This window comes from Aulostomus chinensis, chromosome 4, assembly GCF_037954235.1.
Source record: "Aulostomus chinensis isolate RoL2024-O1b breed Wild chromosome 4, RoL_Achi_v1.0, whole genome shotgun sequence".
Taxonomy (NCBI): Eukaryota; Metazoa; Chordata; class Actinopteri; order Syngnathiformes; family Aulostomidae; genus Aulostomus; species Aulostomus chinensis.
The window spans coordinates 31,049,337-31,070,825 of NC_141323.1; the positions used below are offsets into that span (position 1 = coordinate 31,049,337).

The following is a 21,489-nucleotide window of genomic DNA, read 5'->3' on the forward strand; positions in this document are numbered from 1 at the left end:
CTGGGCTGAGTTCCACTCTCCATCTCCACGCGCTGTTCTCTAAGATTCGCGGTGTCCAGAGGAAAACGCAGTGCCTGGAATATTCGGTTTAAAAAGAAAAAAAAACGAAGTATATGAACTTCTACAGGTTCTAAAACTTTATATACGCCGCGTATAAAGCCTTAAGTAGCGAGGAAGGCGATTGTTAAAGGTACCTGAAGCTGGTCGACTTTAGCTGAAGTTAATGCTAATGCTACCTAACATTCTTGCTAGTTTATGAACTTTAATGGCAGGAGAATGAAGGGAACTATGTTCTTTTTCTGTACTGCATCAAACATGGAGGTGAGTTTACTCTCATTTTGTGTATAAAATACTATCACAACATACAGACACAAGGTTTGATGAAACTTCACTGTTTGAGGACATTTTTTGTTGAATTTCTTTTTTTTGGGCGGGGGGGGGGGGGGCGTGAATGTCCTGTATTATTTTGTTTAATTTGTGCTTTTCTTTTCCTTGGAGTTCATAGTGGCATTATCAGCTTTAGTCAGTAGAGGGCAGTATGCACCTTATTGTTTTTTAGTTTGATGTGTCAAATTAATTTGACCTTGTCTGCTGCCTCTTGCAGGTTTCAACTTGAATGAGAAAGTTTTTTATTATCCACTAATATTGGTAATGGACAAGATACAAATTCATGATGTAACTGTGAACATTAAAAGCTGCTGAAGCAGTTCTTCATTTGAAACATTTTTAAACTTAATCCAGCTTTATCTTGTTAAATGCTTTCTTCCTGTAGTTAAAAAAACAGTTGTGGATTCCCAGCGCAGCTGAACTTGACATTTTTGATGAGACTGAGGCAGCAGTGGAGGAAGACGTCCTCCTTGAACTCCTGGAGGCCAATCCAGACGTAGGTGATGAAGGCAGGAGTCATTATGAAGCTTTGCTGTTAACAAACAGTCAGAAACACATTTTCTCTGATGCAGCTTAACTTGACATGTTAATGAAATCTGGACTGCAGTGACACAGTTGGGTCACATTTCTGTAACATGTTCAGTTATTAAATACAGGTTACTTGAAAGACTGAAAATGAAATCTCAATGATTTGAACTACTTTGTGGAAAAATAACAAAATGGACGCAGCCATAAAAATGGAGTTTCACAAACATGTCTGTTTCTAGATTTGTCTCCTTTAGATCATTCAACACCATCTCCACTCACACAAACCTCATCACTGTGTCTTCAAGTAGATTGAAAAACCTGGAGATGATGATGTCAGCAGTTTTACATTCTAGAACTTTGGGGTTTTACTTAACAAGACTGAATACTTCAGAGTTCCCTCTGAAAAACTGGAATTGTCAATATTGTAATATTTGGTTTGATAACTTTGTTACTGTCTAATGTAATGTGATGTAATGCTGTAGTACCTTGATTCATATTTTTAAGTCTGCTACAATGTTCAACTTGATCATCTAAGCAGATATGAAAATACAAAATAACAGTCATTAAAACCATCAGTCAATGAAAATGCCAGTTTGACAATGACTTGGATTCATAGGATGGGACACAAATTCAAAAAGAGTAAACCTTCTTCTTTATCAGTGTTTTTGTTTCACTGTTGTCCTTTGTATTTTTGTTGAACTTTAACAGGAGCGCTTCTATGATGGAAAAGGGGGCTGAATATTTCTGTTCTGTCAGACAAAGTCCAGGAGTGCAGTAAAACAGCCGGTCAAGGAAGCAACGGTGCTTCAAGCAAAAGGACCAGAGATCAGCAGCCATGTTGCCTCAGCAGCTTGAAGGTGACTCTTGTAGGGAGACCATTTCATTTCTTGTTCACTCTCCTGATGAAGCTGATGTGTTTCAAAAGATCAAGTTAGGAAGCAGCAAAATGCACCAAGTGACCTCTAAAGAGTCTCCAGCTGGTCCAGAACGCTGCAGCGAGGGTTTTGACGGGAGTTAAGAAGAGAGAAGACATCTCTCCCACTTTAGCTTCTCTCCACTGGCTTCCTGTAGGATCTAGAATCGACTTCAAAGTCCTTCTGCTGACTTATAAGGCTCTCAATGATAAAGCTCCATCCTATTTGAAAGAGCTCATTAGTCCCTACTGTCCGACCAGAGCACTCCGCTCCCAGAATGCAGGTCTTTTAGTGATTCCCAGTATCAATAAAAACAGACTGGGAGGTAGAGCCTTTAGTTACCGGGCTCCTTTACTTTGGAACCAGCTCTCTCCGTGGGTCAGAGAGGCAGACACTTTAACTACGTTTAAGTCCAGGCTTAAGACCTTCCTCTATGACAGAGCCTTCAGTTAGGACTGGTTCAGGTAGCTCTGAACCATTGATAGCTATGCTGCTACAGGCTTAGACTGCTGGGGGACACATCAGGTTACATGGAGCCCTTCCCTCCTCTCCTCTCCTCTCCCCCTCTCTCCTCCTCTCCTCCCTGCACATTTTTGGAACTGTCATTACCATTACTTGTTGCACTTTGTAGTTTGGCCTTGGTGTCTCGCAGTCTCTCTGTGTTTCCACAGATCCACCAGAGCTCCAACCGCCGCCTGCATCGCCCCCCCCCCCCCTCTTATTCCCTACTGTTACACTGGCCTGCGCTCCCCTTCCATGAACCAGTCTGCCATCCAGTCCCCCATCAAGCTGGCTTGCTCTCCCTGCCTCCCCTACCAGAAGCTTCCTTCTTCAGCTGTTATTAACATTTCCATGTTTCCCACATTTTGCATTGTAAACTGTTTTCTTGTCTGTAGCAACATCTACTGCACGTCTGTCCGTCCTGGGTGAGGGATCCCTCCTCTGTTGCTCACCCTGAGGTTTCTCAGATTTTTCCTGTTAAAAGGGTTTTCTATGGAGTTTTTCCTCAGTCGATGTGAGGGTCTAAGGGCAGAGGATGTTGTTATGATGCCATGTGAAGCCCTTTGAGACAAACTGTTTGTGAAAACGGGCTCTACAAATAAAATTACCTTACCTTACCTACCTACCTCAAGTTAATTTTAGGTTGGAGGAGCGGAGCTCTGGTTCCGCTGGTATCAACCCGGTCCAGTGTTGTGGATTTCTCTCTCTTCTCTCTAACATTGTAGACCAGCAAAAGCAAGTTAAGAGCAAAAACAGGTTTCTATCAGGTCGTCTCTCTAAATGCTGCACGTCTGTGCTGATAAACGTCTCATGATTGTGGTTTGTCTCCACCGGCCTCCCCCCTCCTCTCTATCAGCCTCTGACTCTCACTCTCACCCAATGTCCTCCCCTTCCTCCTGCTTCTACGACTGAACAAAGATTTGTAGATTTGACACAAAAATACAAGCCTGTGGTGCAACGCTGCTTCTCACACAGAAATACATGGAAACACTTGGCCCTCAATCTGCTGGTCTGACCAACACATTCACTTGCAGGGTTCTTTTAACAGGCCTGAAATCACCAGTTCAGTTTCCCTGCTTTGAAATATGTGGTGACAATGTGTGAACCCAAGTTAAAGGTTGAAGTACTGCAGTTACTACAGATAAGAAGTACCTGGATGATGAAGCCTCTTCAAGACATTCAAGCAAGTCCAGTTGCTTTTATCCTTTAAACTCAAATCTGATCCAGGATCAGTGAGTTGACACTCAGAACTATCATTAAAGTGAATTAACTTTTTTCCTGTCTGTTCTATTCATGATTCCTCTGGCAGGTTTGTGATTAATATTCCAGGAATGTGTGTCAGTTTTCAGTCTTTTTTTCCTGTTTCCTTCACAAACATGGGGGATGAAGTCCTGAGTGACGATCAAGAAACTCCCTAAAAATGAGAAGTAACGACAGCAAGGAAATCACCTGAAGTCAGTAAAAGTGTCATTTTAATAAATGGATTTAAAAGTCAGATCAGAGATTTTGTCAGATTTTACTTTTATGAAATGCCTGGGAAAAGCTTGCTTTCATCCTGAGCTCAGGAGGGTTCACTGTTTTGTTGTGCAGTGTTGTGTTTTTGCCTCTGGAATGAAATTTCATTCTTATGTACACTGCTTGTTCTCTCTCTCTCTCTCTCTCTCTCTCTCTCTCTCTCTCTCTCTCTCTCTCTCCTCTGACCTTCGTTAGCAGTCCAGTGAAACTCAGCTAATTTATCTGAGGACTTCACTTTGAAACCCTCTGTTTCAGACACGCTGTCGTCTGCCTCCTCAGATGCTGAAACTGTCAGAGGTCCTAAAAAATGTCTGGAGAATCATGGATGAGATTCACCTCTAGTAGGATTTAACAAAACATCTCTGTGTTGTTAAATGCTGTTGACATGAAATGTGTTAAGTTGGTCAGGCTTGTTTTATGAAGTACGTGTTGTTTTATATCAGGAAACAGGAGATGTGGTGCTGACAATCTGATGCGTCTGCAGCAGTGAAGGAGAGGAAACTGCTCATCTGATCAGAAGATCATGAGTGTCGCAACTCTGATGTGGATGACGTGTCCGACCCTCAGCTTTATCTTTGTATCACTTCAGCACATCAGGAGCTGTTGACACGGACATGAAAAGCTGCACTTAAGAGTCCTGATGAGGAAATAAGAGTGAAGAAACTAGTAGCAGACGATCGGAGGAGCTTGACACTGGACATGGATGGCAGGGTGCTGCTGGTGCTGCTGGTGCTGCTGGTGCTGTGGAGCTCAGGTAGGCTTCCTGTTGGAGGTGTTGTTGATCTGCATGGTTCAGATAGACGTGTGTTTGAAACGGCTCAAATCAACTGGCTCATGTCCTGGAGGCAGCAGCTGCATTTCTGGATTGACTCCCTCACTGTTTGCTCCAGTCGGCCCTCAACTGCTCTGATGTTCTGTGTTCCGTATGTCAAGAAGTCAAATAAATGGACTGTTCTCCAGTTGTAGTGTGCTGGTACAAACACAGTAGTTCAATCACATGAGGTGGCTGAGCTGCTGCTAAACCCAGAGAGTGTCGGTCATCCACAGTCTAATTAGTCTCAGCTTAGTTTCAGATCAACTTGAAAAATATTCTTTTAATTTACATGAAGCAGGAGAGACAAGATAACAGGAACGCTGAGAAAAGACTGAGTGTCAACAACTGAACCATGAAATAAGAAACTAGAATCAAAGAAACTGAAGCCACATTTGCAGAAATTGTGTGTGTGTGTGTGTTTGTGTGTGTGTGTGTGTGTGTGTGTGTGTGTGTGTGTGTGTGTGTGTGTGTGTGTGTGTTTGGGGAGGGGGGGTCAGAACCAGAAAAGACTTTTTTGCCAATGTTGTGCATTGAGGAGCGATTTGGTCAAAATTATAATTGTCAATAATTATGAATATAATTTTTGATTATTGAATGAAATACTAATTAATATTGAATATTAATCAATCGGGGCACCACCCTGATGAGTTCAGGGAAACTAAAATGTTGACCAAATTTGGAAAAATTGTCAGTCTCAAACAGAGTTTATCCACTAAACAGTCAATATTCTGTAATATCAACTAAACAGGGACAACTCTGATCTTAGAAGGGTGAGATCAGAGCGCTGCCTATCACTGAGACACGTGACCACAGTTTTGGACACAAAAGACACTGCGACTTCTCTCTTATGATTAAAAATGTTTATTAAACACAATGCATCAATCAATCAGCAACACGTTGGTATAACAGTTCAATCGAACCAAAAGATACAAAGTGATAACGTGTGTGTGTGTGTGTGTGTGTGTGTGTATGTGTGTGTGTGTGTGTGTGTGTGTGTGTGTGTGTGTGTGTATGTATGAGTGTCCCAAAGAGAGAAGGAGGAGGGGGGAACCTGTCCAGTCAGCATCAGCAGCAGAGGCTCACAGCTGAGGCTGGCTAGCCACTAGTTAGCAGCGTCGGGTGTGGAACCAAACGAAAGGAGGAAGCTGCTGATGGAAGCCACCAGCCGCTATTCCATCTCCTCCCAGTTCAACCCCCAGACCCAATGTCAGGGCGTCTGCTCATGACATATTTGTCTCATTTATTTATTATTCATTTATTCAAGTAGTTGAGCAATCGGACGGTTGAAAGTCATTTTGTGTGTTTTCTCTTTAAAGAGGACTGGACAAACTGGAAAGGGAGAGGCAGGAAATTGGAGGAAACAATGAACAAGATTAATTCATGAATTGAAATGCTAAAATTAAAAGAATTATCTGGGGGAAAAAGAAACTAAAAATAATTTTAACAAATCAATAATTCATTAATAATGAGAGACTGATATTGTGTCAGTGTTGTGTGTAAATTGATGGTGTGTGTGTTGTGTTCATTATCTTTGTATCTCAATCATATTAATAATGAATGATGAATATCTATCATGGTAGGCTGATGAATGACATCTGAAGAAGATCATTGAAAAAAGAAATAGAATAAATGAATGGGTAGAGAAATAAATCCTACTTTAAGGCCTTTTAACATTTGTAATTGAGAACCTCTGGTTTCTATCATACAGAAATATCAATAAAATATAATTCCACAATAATTTTGTTCAGCAAAGAATAAACAAACACAAAGGAGACAAAGAGTAGAAATATGTAATTAATGACTATCACCATAATAAGAAAAACAATAACCATAGTTGTGATATTAATATAAAGGTGATGTCATCATTAACAACATTGTTAATGCCAGAACAATAATAGCAAGAGTAGTGATGAGAACCAGAAAACAGTGATGCCACAAAAACAGTGATAATAATAATAATAATAATAATGATAATAATAATAAGAATAATGAGAGAGAAGTGTCACATTTCATTAATAACTTGTGTTTGGTAATAATAATGGTGAATGAGGATAAATTGTTCATCTCTGGTTTGCTGTTCCTATTTTTTCCTCCTCCACTTGCAGTGATTCCTCATACAGGATTTGTAGCATTTCTACTGTCAAAAAATATATAAACAAGCAAGTGGACGAGGAGAAAGAGACCAGAACATAGTTATAATGTCTGAAATGATACATTATTAATAATAGAATAGAACAAAATATTGATTGAGTGAGAGTATTAATAATAATAACAATAATAATAATTTCATCATGCAGTAATTCTGTATTATTCAGAATCAATGGTATCCTTTTCAATGCTTTTGTTGTTATCACCACGATCAGTAGAAATGTTTCTAATACAGCAACAATAATATCAAATATAATATAATTATGATATTGTAATGAAAACAATAAATGTATGAACAAATAAAGGCATTTTAAAAAGAATAAAGGGTGAATGGAGCTGGTGTGTGTGTGTGTGTGTGTGTGTGTGTGTGTGTGTGTTGAATGTGTTGGGTGTTTGTGTGTTCAATGTCACTTTGAGGGTTGGAGGTCAGGCATCTCAGAGGTTCATTTATTGATGGTAGTGGACCAGGTTTTACTGAAGTTGGTGGTTTCATGGTTGATGGATGCAGACATTTTTCCAGGGATTTCTGCTCATCAGCAGCTTCTTCCACTGTAGGATGTTGAGGTTGTTTGGAGGTTTCCAGTCTAACAGGATGGACTTCTGGGTGATAGTGAGTGCTGGAGGGGAATGCTGGAAGATGGATGATGGAATGGTCGTTGCCTCCTGGCTCCAGTTTGAACTCTTCTCCAGTACGACCTCCATCATTTTTCTGTCCTCAGTAACTGTGATAATTGTGTGTACGTGTGAGCATTTGACACCAGAAAAGACCACTGAGGCAGGTTTACTGGTCACCAGCACCTCTCCTCTCCTGTGACAGGTCTCCTGCTCCTCTCCTCCTCCACTGAGGGAGGGGGGAGGGGGGAGGGGGGGCACAGCTCCCTTCTATTTCCTTTAAGTTGGCTCATAGCGCCGTAATTGAAAAGGTCCTGGAAACTCATCATGACACAGTTGTTAATCCAGGTCTGAGTGAACATGACCCTCTCTGAGTCTTGATACTCCAGTCTGGAATTTCAGTTTCTTTTTGGAGTCCTTTCTCAATAAACCCATCATGATACTGGTCCTCTTTGGTGATGTAACAGACTTAAATACTCTTGTAACTGTCATGTCCATGCATGTAGTGGTGTTCTTTGTTTGCCATGTGTCTATGTTGTGTCATGACGTCCTGTTTTATTTTGAAATTTAACCATCCTCCCAGTTTCTGGTAACTTCCACTTCCCCGTGGTGGATTTCCCACCAGTCTGATTGTCTTCCCCACCCCGACTGTGTCCTCCTGTTTCCGTCACCTCATGAGTTTATGTCGTCTGCATTTCTCTTTGTCTGGTGCGAGTTTGTCTTTTCCGTCAGTTCCAAACGTGCTACGTCATTTAATGCCTCATCAAGTTTGTGTTTTTGTTGAATCTTTGTCTAGTCAGGTTTTGTTTTCCATGCCATGCTCCTTACCTGATCTAACTTTGAGTTTCTTTGTCACTTTGTCTAGTCAGGTTCTCCTCAGTCGAGTGAGTTTGAGTTTTTGTAGTTTAGGCTTTTTTCCTCATAAGAGTGGTTTTGATTTGTACTTTAGTAATAAACTTTCTTCATCTGGCACCTTGCCTGGGAGTCGTGGCTTTGGGTTCTCCTCCAAGCTCAAGTCATGACAGGAACAAAGATAAAGTGTGCACTTGATTTATTAGGTGGTACATAATTATTGAAGTGGTAAAATTGTTAAAATGTCAATAATCATATCATAAATCAAAATAATTCTTGGATAATATATCCTGGGAGACATGGTTGTGCAGTGGTCAGCACTGTTGCCTCACAGCGAAAAGGTTCCAGGTTTGAGCCCAAACTTGAGCACAGGATCTTTCTGTGTGGAGTCTCCATGTTCTCCCTGTGTCTGCGTGGGTTCTCTCTGGTACTCCAGCTTCCTCCTACAGTCCAAAGACATCAAGAGGGGACGAGGCTGATTGATACTCTAAATTGTCCGTAGGTGTGGCTTTGAGTGTGAATGGTTGTCTGTCTCTATGTGTTGGCCCTGTGATGGACTGACAACTCGTCCAGGTTGAACCTGGCCTCTCACAGGAAGGCTGCTGTGATAGGCTCCAGCCCCCCGGCACCCTTAACAAGATAAGAGGTACGAAATTGATGGGATACATCAACTAACATAACGTGTTACTGTGACAGGCCTAATATACACTCGTAATTTTAGGAGGTGCACTTGTTCACCTGGTGCAATAAAAACATTTTCCACTGAATACGTACAAATAGCCTCGATGATGTATATTAAACATCAATTATAGATTCAAATTTGTCATTTTTCAGAGTACAAGTACTGACATGCAGCTAGCATCCAACCAGAAGTGCAAATCAATTGGAACGTGCAGATGAATCCAAGTATAAATGTGGAATAATGTTGTATTATACAGTTTAGGCAGGAGTGTCATGAGAATCACACCATTAACTTGCTGTGTACATGAGGTTAGATCACATATAAACAAAGCTAGTATGTGTACTTCAAACCAGAGGTGCTGCCTGGAAATGTAGCATCATTCTTTATGTATTTAGCTGCTTCTCAAGCACATTTTCTTCTCCCTCCCTGTCGGCTCCACCCTCCTCCAATTGCAGTACTTTTGAGTCCCAAAATGCTGAGGCAGGTGAAGGAAAAGTGCTCTCACTTGACTGGACCTGCAGTGAGCAGTAGAAAGTAAAATGTAAAACTCATCCAGGAAGGCCAATTAGAGGTTGGACTTTTTGGAACAGCAGAGCCTCCATTCTGGGCTCAGGTGTTCCAGTGTGAGGGCCATGAATCTTCCCTCCTGGACTGTGGACGCTCAGGGTCTGGAAACACCTGCTCACCTGGCAGATCAGTTGGACTCATCTGCTCAGGTGCAGCTTTGGTTCAGGTCCTCCTCCGTCCTGTTGCATATTCATGTATTAATGATGCTCTTGTCTCTGCTCAGATGCTGATGATGTCAGGTTGGTGGGAGGAGCAAACCACTGTGCTGGTAGAGTGGAGGTGAAACACCTGGGAGAGTGGAGAGAAGCAGAGACAGACAGGTCCTGGACCCTGAAGGAAACAGCTGTGATATGTAGACGGCTGGACTGTGGTTCTGCTGTCTCAACACAGCAGAGAGACGAGTCCTCAGAACGACTCATGTGGTTCATCGACTCTGAGTGTGTTCAGTCTCCATCAACACTGAAGGAGTGTGTGAGATCATGGAACTCTTCTGGTTCCTCCATCCAGGAACTCACCTGCTCAGGTAACATTATTGACACTAACAGTCATGTGACTGAGATCCAGGACAAGTTGTCTTTGGCTGTTTACATGAACACAAATGTTCCTCTATGATTCTGACAATAACATAACAATTTTTTTAACCTTCATCTCGCCAGAAGACTCTCACTGCGTGTTTTCTCAATCGCATACTTCTATACTGCATACTTAAAATTTTAAGTCTACTCAACTCAAAATGGAAAAACGTATGGATAGTTTTCAAAAATTGAGAATGCAAAAGTTCCCGGATGACGTACTCCAATCAGTTCAGATTTTGAGTGTGCAACTGTGGACACTTGCTGTGGTGAGAGTCGGCCAACACTGACTTGTATAGAGTCATCTTTACATGAAATAACAGGGACAAGTAGGAAATTCTGTGTGGACACGGGTTTGAAAAGATAAAATCACTTGTCACCAAAATGTTGTGCTAAATAAATCACACAATTAAACTCTACAGACAGTTGCTTCTTCAGCCAGTAGAAGGAGGACATCGTGTTGTTGGTGCCTATTGTGGTGTAACAATGTGCGATGACCCTCCATTTTGCTTTTTTACTGCTTCAGAAATTGACAAACAAGCACAGGCAAAAGGAGGCGGTAATTAGCTGATGCTGATGCGGTGCTCGCCAGTCACAAATCTGTGTAGAAGAAGAAGACATCACGTCATCATTTTGAAGAGTGCACCGCACGGCAGGATGTGGTTTGGGACAGCACTGCACCCTCGAAACACGCGCACTGCGCGATTGAGTACATACTTTGCTTAGAATACTCAGTTTAAAAATTTTACATATGCAGTATGGAAGTATGTGATTTGGTACACAGTAATGCAGTCATGTTACTGTGATCCAGTACAAGTGACTTTGTTTTTTTAACATGCACACAAATATTCACAAAACTCCAGTGTTTTTATTTTTTACCTTTATTTAGTCCAAGGAAACTCACTGAGAGTGACTCACATTTGCAGGAGCACCCTGATCACATTCACAGTCATAGAACAGCAGCTGCTCAGTACCACCTCTGAGAGCCTTGCTCAAGGGCATCTTGGTGGTGTTAATGAGTGTGGCTGCTTCCTCCTACCAGTCCTGAGGATTGAACCAACAACCTTTTAGTTTCAAGTTCACTTGTCTGTCCTTCAGGCCAGTGGTTGTCTAACTCTTGAAGCAAGTACCTCCATGATGACCATGGAACAGTGTCATAGCGCCTCTGTTCAGCTGCATCAGAGGTGGACAGCATGTTTTCTCAGAGTCAGAGTGAGTCAGAGGCCAACCATCAGACAACCATAGAGAAACATGAAACACTGGAATATTTTATGAATCTGAACTTGTTTTCAAGTGTGTGTGTCAATCTGGTGAACTCTGAGGTTCCAGTGAAAAGATCCACTTGTTGCCAATTACTGCTATAAATGATGCATTGATCACTGATGAAATACAGTAAATTATATTAGAAATAGTGTTTGAGAATATTTGAAAGTAAGGAGCTGGGCAGTGTCTTTGGTATCAGTGCTCTGATGCAGCAGTCAGCTGGAGCCTCTGTTGGAATCACCTTTGATAGCAATACACACTGAGCACAGGTTCCAATAGAAGACCCAGTGTGTGCTGCTCAGGGTCCAGCACAGGTAGGCCAACACACTGTTGCTGTTTGACTGAGATGCACACCAGACAGTTGTAGAATCACACACATCAGAATGTATCTTAGCATCAATCAGGGAAACGCTGGCTCTGGTTCTTCTGTGGAGGCGAGCAGCAGTGACGTGAGTTCATCCTCAGGACAACACAGGAGTTGGGAATCATTCAGCTCCTCCAGGAGCTGTGGCCTCATGACGATCTCTTCCAGGGTTTTCACACTGAACAACACCAGGGCCGTCTTTTCCTTCATCACCATTGTTATGATTTGCAGTTCCCTCCTGTCAGATCACCTGCTATTGAGCTGCTGGTGTAGCAGATGTTTGTTTTTATTTCCTGACACTCTGACTATTTCCCGTTCATCAGACTGAAAGCCTGAGGGTAGAAACTGTTTTTAGCCTGGTGGTCTCAGCATCCAGGGCTCTGTAGCATCTTCCAGAGGGGAGGGGATCAAACAGTTTGTGACTGGGGTGTGATGGGTCAGCAGAGATGGTGCCTGTCCGTTTCCTGACCCTGGACCGATAAAGGTCCTGGATGACAGGCAGGTCAGCCCTCATTATTCTCTCTGCTGACCCGATTGTTCGTTGCAGTCTGATCCTGTCTTGTTTGGTGGCCGATCCAAACCAGAGTGATGGCTGTGAACAGGACAGACTGAATGATTGCAGTATAGAAGATGATCAGCAGCTCCTGTGGCAGGTTCAACTTCCTGAGCTGTCACAGGAAGTCCAACCTCTGCTGAGCTTTTTTTCTGGACAGTGTCCATGTTAGAGGTGGACTTCAGGTTCTTGGAGATTGTGGTTCCCAGGAACTTGAACATGTCCTCAGGAGACACTGTGTTGTTGAGGATGGTGAGGGGGGAGAGTGTGGGTGGGCTTCTCCTGAAGTCCACTGTCATCTCCACATTCTTGAGCAGGTTCAGCTCCAGGTGGTTCAGACTGCCCCAGTGGACCAGCTGCTCCACCTCCTGTCTGAAAGCAGACTTGGAACCATCCTTGATTGATACAGATATGTATTTTTTTTCAAAATTGTTTGCTATTTTTTCTATAGTATTCATTGTTTCAAAACAATTTTGACTTGTTTAACTTTCCAAAAGATATTTGGGTTTTCCACAGTTTGAGAATCACTACTTTAGGCTGCCACTGCTAGGATCTGAAAATGGTGGTGATGATAACGTAAACTAGAGATTCCAGTTGTGTTCTCTGGTATCCACATGTGGGATATTAGATGGTTTAGGGAGGAAAGAGCAGGAATCATGATTCCCAGCTTCAATAATCACATGAATTATTTCAAAGAGGATAAATTCCTTCCAATTCTATATTTTCCTTCTCACTCTCAGGATAAATTCCTTGGAAATCTGTGTTTTCCTGTCTCATTTCCAGGGTTTGCTAGTTAACATGTCAGAGGCATGAACAGGTGAGTTCATGTTGACATGAATTCATTCTCATCATGAATCTGCCTCTTGTTGTCTTTCTCAGAGTCTGTCAGGCTGGTGGACGGGTCGAACCTTTGCTCTGGCAGACTGGAGGTGAAATCTAACCAGCTATGGTCCTCGGTGTGTGAAGAGGACTTTGACATGCAGGATGCAGAGGTGCTGTGTGGAGAGCTGAGATGTGGGACACCTTCAGTCCTGGAGGGGGGACTTTTTGGACCAGCAGAGTCTCCATTCTGGACTCAGGCGTTCCAGTGTGAGGGCCATGAATCTTCCCTCCTGGACTGTGGACGCTCAGGGTCTGGAAACACCTGCTCACCTGGCAAATCAGTTGGACTCATCTGCTCAGGTGGAGCTTTGGTTCAGGTCCTCCTCCGTCCTGTTGCATATTCATGTATTAATGATGCTCTTGTCTCTGCTCAGATGCTGATGATGTCAGGTTGGTGGGAGGAGCAAACCACTGTGCTGGTAGACTGGAGGTGAAACACCTGGGAGAGTGGAGAGCAGCAAAGACAGACTGGTCCTGGACCCTGAAGGAAACAGCTGTGATATGTAGATGGCTGGACTGTGGTTCTGCTGTCTCAACACAGCAGAGAGACGAGTCCTCAGAAAGACTCGTGTGGTTCATCAACTCTGAGTGTGTTCAGTCTCCATCAACACTGAAGGAGTGTGTGAGATCATGGAACTCTCCTGGTTCCACCATCCAGGAAATCACCTGCTCAGGTAACATTATTGACACTAACAGTCATGTGACTGAGATCCAGGACAAGTTGACTTTGGCTGTTTACATGAACACAAATATTCCTCTGTTATTCTGACAATGATGATATTCCATTTTTAACCTTTATTTAACCAAAGGAAACTCCCTGAGTGACTCACATTTGCAGCAGCACTCTGATAATGTTCATTATCACATAAAACAAGCTGCTCAGTTCAGCCACTGAGGGCCTTGCTCAAGGGCCCCATGGTGGTGGTAGTGAGGGAGGCAGCAGTGCTGCTTGTAGCTCAATCCTGGTGAGACAAAGGTGAAGTGTACTGATGTTTCCAGTAGCTTTTTAATCTGTTCAGCTTTCAGTTGTATTTTAACAGAATTTACTGTCTCTCTGTTTCATTTTTGTCTTCAGAAAAAAACCTTCAGAGCTAAAAGACTGATAAATGAAATAAATGTATCTCTTAGAAAAACAACAATTTTAAACGTCAGATGTGCAACATGAACAATCTACACAACAACGAACCACAAAAATTAGTCATGTTCACCCATAGTGTGCTCATGTGGTGAGGTAGAGAAGCTAACAAGACTGAGAAACAGATGTGACCAAAGCTCATGGTTTTAGACTCCATTGGTTTCCATCAGTCTGCAGGTGAGCCCACTCACTGTCTCAGTCACACCCTCAACCTCGTCCTGTCGTATGGAATTGAAGCCGAATATCAAGTTGTATTTCCACAGAACTCTTTTTAATCTTTAAATTGTGCATGTTTTATGTATTTATTTATTTATTTTTAAACTGTTGTACGGCGACCTTGAGTGCCTTGAAAGGCGCCTTATAAATAAAATGTATTATTATTATTATTATTATTATTATTATTATTATTATTAATCCCCGTCCCAATCTGTCCATCAGTCTCTTCCACTTTCTCTCTGTCTTTATCTCTGTCCCTCTCTTTCCTTCTGTTTATCTGTCTTCCTCCCTTTTCTGTCTTGTCCTGCTCTCCTGCTCTCTTTCCCCCTGCTATTCAAAGCAGAAGGCCGTTCCTGTTGAGCCTGGATCTGCTCGACGTTCCTGCCTGTTAAATGGAAGGCTTTTGTCACTGCTTTTGTGCCTGCTGATGGAGAATTGTTGGGTGTAGATTCATTGAAGAAGTTTGGTGCTGGACCTGCTGTACTTGTAAAGTGTCATGAGATAACTTTTGTAGTGATTAGGCTCAATACAAATAAAAGTGACTTGACTTGACTGATGTCAGCATAGCCTTTACCTCAACACACAGATACAAAAACCCCACCCAAAACACAGAACATGGCATCAAACAGAAAAATGACAGAAGACCTTGTTCTCATTCCAACTTGGCGCTTCAAAGTTTTGAATGATTCCTACATGTTAGGAGTCTCTACTAAAAAAGGCCTTAAGAAAATAAAAGCTCACAGAGTTTAACCCCAATAACAGCCTATCAGATTCATTTCCACTCCTTCTTCCTGCCTCTCCTGATGATTGAACTGACAACCCTCCCATCACAAGTTCACTTCTCTATGTGGTCAGGATGCTGATGTAAACCAGAGATTCCAGTTGAGTTCTCTGATTTAGAAATGTGGGATATTAAATCCTGGGATATTAGGTTCAGTAAGAAATGAGCAGGAATATTGTTTCCCAGTTTCAACAATCACATGAATTTTTCCAAGGAGGATAAATTCCTTGGGAATCTGTTTTCCTGTCTCATTTACAGGATTTGCTAGTTAACATGTCAGAGGCATGAACAGGTGAGTTCATATTGACATGAATTCATTCTCATCATGAATCTTCCTCTTGTTGTCTTTGTCAGAGTCTGTCAGGCTGGTGGACGGGTCGAACCTTTGCTCTGGCAGACTGGAGGTGAAGTCTAACCAGCTGTGGTCCTCGGTGTGTGAAGAGGACTTTGACATGCAGGATGCAGAGGTGCTGTGTGGAGAGCTGAGATGTGGGACACCTTCAGTTCTGGAGGGGGGACTTTTTGGACCAGCAGAGTCTCCATTCTGGACTCAAGTGTTCCAGTGTGAGGGCCATGAATCTTCCCTCCTGGACTGTGGACGCTCAGGGTCTGGAAACACCTGCTCACCTGGCAAATCAGTTGGACTCATCTGCTCAGGTGGAGCTTTGGTTCAGGTCCTCCTCCGTCCTGTTGCATATTCATGTATTAATGATGCTCTTGTCTCTGCTCAGATGCTGATGATGTCAGGTTGGTGGGAGGAGCAAACCACTGTGCTGGTAGACTGGAGGTAAAACACCTGGGAGAGTGGAGAGCAGCAGAGACAGACTGGTCCTGGACCCTGAAGGAAACAGCTGGGATATGTAGACGGCTGGACTGTGGTTCTGCTGTCTCAACACAGCAGAGAGACAAGTCCTCAGAACGACTCATGTGGTTCATCAACTCTGAGTGTGTTCAGTCTCCATCAACACTGAAGGAGTGTGTGAGATCACGGAACTCTCCTGGTTCCACCATCCAGGAAATCACCTGCTCAGGTAACATTATTGACACTAACAGTCATGTGACTGAGATCCAGGACAAGTTGTCTTTGGCTGTTTACATGAACACAAATATTCTTCTATTATTCTGACAATGATGATATTCCATTTTTTAACCTTTATTTAACCAGAAGAAACTCCCTGAGTGACTCACATTTGCAGCACCACTCTGATAATGTTCACAAAAACCAAAACAAGCTGCTCAGTTCAGCCACTGAGGGCCTTGCTCAAGGGCACCTCAGTGGTTTTCATGAGGGAGGCAGCAGTGCTGCTTGTAGCTAAATCCTGGCCAGACAAAGGTGAAGTGTACTGATGTTTCCAGTAGCTTTTGAATCTGTTCAGCACTCAGCAGTATTTTAACATAATTTACTGTCTGTTTCATCCTTTTCTTCAGGAAAAACCCTCAAGTGCTAAAAGACAGATAAATGAAATTAGCTTTTTTTTAAACGTCAGATCTGCAACATAAACAATCTTCACAACAACGAACCACAAAAATTAGTCATGTTCACCCATAGTGTGCTCATGTGGTGAGGTAGAGAAGCTAACAAGACTGAGAAACAGTTGTGAGAGAAGCTCCTGTTAGCATAGCCTTCATCTCAACACTCAATCAAGTTCACTAATTCCCATAAATTGACATCAAACAAATGAACCACAGAATTCCTTGTTCCAGTTCCAGCCAGGAGCTTCAAAATGCTGCCTGCCAGATGTGCAGGAACTTAACTGGACGCTCTTCAATATAAAAGCTTCAACTCCTGAGAATTGCCTTTACAAAATAAAAGCCCACGGGAAATTTTCCCTCAGAAATGGACCGACATTAGAGTCATTTACACTGCTTCTTCCTGCAAATCCTGAGGATTGAACCAGCAACCTTCCAATCACAAGGCAATTTTCTTTCCTTTTCGTAACATGTCAATGTTGGGGGTTGAGGATGGTGTGGGAGACCCAAATGCAGACAATTTTGGGAGGTGCACAAAAGAGGTTTATTGAAGCTGGGTGACTGGGGGCTGGACGTGGCGTGAGGGCGGAGGCTTGAGACGTGGCGTGAGGGCGGAGACGTGGCGTGAGGGCGGAGACAAGACGTGAGGCTGGAGGCTTGACCGGTGACTGATGAACTTGACAGTATACAAGACAGAACAATCAGCGACATCATCAATAACAACAACGACAACAACAATGACCCAACAACCTAACAGGGGAAAACACACGGGTTAAATACGAGAGGGGAAACAAGACACAGGTGGTGCAATCAACCAGGTGAGACACATGAGGTAATCACAGGAGGGAGGTCAGGAAGACAGGACATGACTACAAAATAAAACAGGAAGCACGAGACAGGGATTGTGACATAACCAGTGCTCAATTTTGCAAGGGTCCAGAAGGTGATGAAAACCAGAGATTCCAGTTGTGTTCTCTGATTGACACATGTGGGATATTAGATGATATAAGATCATCAGGGCGGCTCTATGGGGAAGCAAGATCTGTCTCAAACAAATGCACTGCCCCCTCAAATCAAAATTTTAGAAGTTTAAAAAAAACCACATTTTGATATACATACAAAATTGATATATTATGAGTTGACAAAATTATCTGCAGTAGCGAAAAAAATGCAAAAAAAGGTGCGTGATACAGTCTCAGCTTCCTCTCATCTCCTTGTCACTCAGCTGCACACACATCTGTATTTGTAGAGTCAACTGAGGACCAGCCCGTTGTTCTTCTCACTGTTTGACTCTGTAAGAGAAGTGTTTCTTTCTGGATCCCACAAGCACCACAGTGAGCTGGTCTGCTGCATGGAGCCAACAAAGACCTTCAATGTTGTTGGTTGTCGAGATCTGGATGAATGTTTTATTTTATTCTTTATTTTATTTATTTATTTATTTTCTATTGATCGGTTTTGTTTTTCGAGACGTGGTGAAGGGATTTTTATTTAATAACCTGGCCTACCCTTTTTGTTTTGTTAATATTGGCAATCGTGACAAGTGTTATTGTTGGGTTTGAATATATTTGATACAGGCCATCCAATGAAGGTAGATGTCAAGATTTAGTTGTTGTCATCCTAAGAAATGTTGTTTTGGGTTTTTTTTTAGTTTTAGTTTGTTTTTTTTAAATTTTGCCCCGAGGTATTGCCACCTCATCAGGGTCAGGGGGTTTGTGGGCCTCAGTGGCCTTAAGAGTTACACCAGGAGAGGCTTAGCCTTCAGGTGGGACAAGTTGGACCAAGTGGGACCGGTCTTAGGGTAAAGGTCTGATAAAGAGCAATCAAACTACATGATAATATCAGTTATCCAGAGAACCACCTACCCCCCCCCCCCCAACACCGCCACCACACCATTTCCCCACATCTGTTGCCACCCTTTGCCCCCTTCACATTTCCATCTGCCCCCTTATATGTGACTGTCTAGAACCAGCCCTGTTGGATCACATGAATTATTTCAAAGAGGATAAATTCCTTGGAAATCTGTGTCTTCCTGTCTCATGTCCAGGGTTTGCTAGTTAACATGTCAGAGGCATGAACAGGTGAGTTCATGTTGACATGAATTCATTCTCATCATGAATCTGCCTCTTGTTGTCTTTTTCAGAGTCTGTCAGGCTGGTGGACGGGTCGGACCTTTGCTCTGGCAGACTGGAGGTGAAGTCTAACCAGCTGTGGTCCTCGGTGTGTGAAGAGGACTTTGACATGCAGGATGCAGAGGTGCTGTGTGGAGAGCTGAGATGTGGGACACCTTCAATCCTGGAGGGGGGACTTTTTGGACCAGCAGAGTCTCCATTCTGGACTCAGGCGTTCCAGTGTGAGGGCCATGAATCTTCCCTCCTGGACTGTGGACGCTCAGGGTCTGGAAACACCTGCTCACCTGGCAAATCAGTTGGACTCATCTGCTCAGGTGGAGCTTTGGTTCAGGTCCTCCTCCGTCCTGTTGCATATTCATGTATTAATGATGCTCTTGTCTCTGCTCAGATGCTGATGATGTCAGGTTGGTGGGAGGAGCAAACCACTGTGCTGGTAGACTGGAGGTAAAACACCTGGGAGAGTGGAGAGCAGCAGAGACAGACTGGTCCTGGACCCTGAAGGAAACAGCTGTGATATGTAGACGGCTGGACTGTGGTTCTGCTGTCTCAATACAGGAGAGAGACGAGTCCTCAGAACGACTCATGTGGTTCATCAACTCTGAGTGTGTTCAGTCTACATCAACACTGAAGGAGTGTGTGAGATCATGGAACTCTCCTGGTTCCACCATCCAGGAAATCACCTGCTCAGGTAACATTATTGACACTAACAGTCATGTGACTGAGATCCAGGACAAGTTGACTTTGGCTGTTTACATGAACACAAATATTCCTTTGTTATTCTGACAATGATGATATTCCATTCTTTAACCTTTATTTAACCAAAGGAAACTCCCTGAATGACTCACATTTGCAGCATTACTCTGATAATGTTCACAAAAACACAAAACAAGCTGCTCAGTTCAGCCATTAAGGGCCTTGCTCAAGGGCCCCATGGTGGTGGTAGTGAGGGAGGCAGCAGTGCTGCTTGTAGCTCAATCCTGGTGAGACAAAGGTGAAGTGTACTGATGTTTCCAGTAGCTTTTTAATCTGTTCAGCTTTCAGTTGTATTTTAACAGAATTTACTGTCTCTCTGTTTCATTTTTGTCTTCAGAAAAAAACCTTCAGAGCTAAAAGACTGATAAATGAAATAAATTTATCTCTTAGAAAAATAACAATTTTAAACGTCAGATCTGCAACATAAACAATCTTCACAACAACCAACCACAAAAATTAGTCATGTTCACCCATAGTGTGCTCATGTGGTGAGGTAGAGAAGCTAACAAGACTGAGAAACAGTTGTGAGAGAAGCTCCTGTTAGCATAGCCTTCATCTCAACACTCAATCAAGTTCACTGATTCCCATAAATTGATATCAAACAAATGAACGACAGAATTCCTTGTTCCAGTTCCAGCCAGGAGCTTCAGTGTCTTTAACAGGATCAGCACACATCAGGGAAACCCTGTTTAACCTCACTTCATTCTGTGAAGGCATCAAATTGCTGCCTGCCAGATGTGCAAAACAGGAACGTAACTGGATTCCCTTCAAAATAAAATTCTCATGTCCTGAAAATTACCTGAACAAATTAAAACCCCTCAGGAAATTTTCCCTCAGAAACAGACCTACATGAGAGTCATTTACACTGCTTCTTCCTGCAAATCCTGAGGATTGAACCAGCAACCCTCCAATCACAAGTTAATATTTCTTAACTTTAAGCCACCAGTGCTCAAATTTGACAAGGGTTAAGATGGTGATGAAAACCAGAGATTCCAGTTGTGTTCTCTGATTTACACGTGTGGGATTTTAGATGATATAAGAGCATGTGAATTATTTCAAAGAGGATAAATTCCTTGCAATTCTGAATTTTCTTTTTCATTCTCAGGTTAAATTCCTTGGAAACCAATGTTTTCCTGTCTCATTTACAGGATTTGCTAGTTAACATGTCAGAGGCATGAACAGGTGAGTTCATGTTGACATGAATTCATTCTCATCATGAATCTTCCTCTTGTTGTCTTTGTCAGAGTCTGTCAGGCTGGTGGACGGGTCGAACCTTTGCTCTGGCAGACTGGAGGTGAAGTCTAACCAGCTGTGGTCCTCGGTGTGTGAAGAGGACTTTGACATGCAGGATGCAGAGGTGCTGTGTGGAGAGCTGAGATGTGGGACACCTTTATTCCTGGAGGGGGGACTTTTTGGACCAGCAGAGTCTCCATTCTGGACTCAGGCGTTCCAGTGTGAGGGCCATGAATCTTCCCTCCTGGACTGTGGACGCTCAGGGTCTGGAAACACCTGCTCACCTGGCAAATCAGTTGGACTCATCTGCTCAGGTGGAGCTTTGGTTCAGGTCCTCCTCCGTCCTGTTGCATATTCATGTATTAATGATGCTCTTGTCTCTGCTCAGATGCTGATGATGTCAGGTTGGTGGGAGGAGCAAACCACTGTGCTGGTAGACTGGAGGTGAAACACCTGGGAGAGTGGAGAGCAGCAGAGACAGACGGGTCCTGGACCCTGAAGGAAACAGCTGTGATATGTAGATGGCTGGACTGTGGTTCTGCTGTCTCAACACAGGAGAGAGACGAGTCCTCAGAACGACTCGTGTGGTTCATCAACTCTGAGTGTGTTCAGTCTCCA

General features: G+C 43.0%; 1 long non-coding RNA gene across 2 annotated transcripts; it reads left to right on the forward strand.

The window, feature by feature from the left end:
• Nucleotides 1-2,129, forward strand: LOC147266631 (uncharacterized). 2 transcript variants are annotated; one of them, XR_015112663.1, is made up of 4 exons: nt 1-321; nt 605-648; nt 773-883; nt 1,624-2,129. It is a non-coding gene; the product is annotated as an uncharacterized LOC147266631 (long non-coding RNA). The 2 variants fall into 2 exon arrangements; XR_015112662.1 differs by lacking the exon at nt 605-648.
• The last annotated feature ends 19,360 nt before the right edge of the window (nt 2,130-21,489 follow it).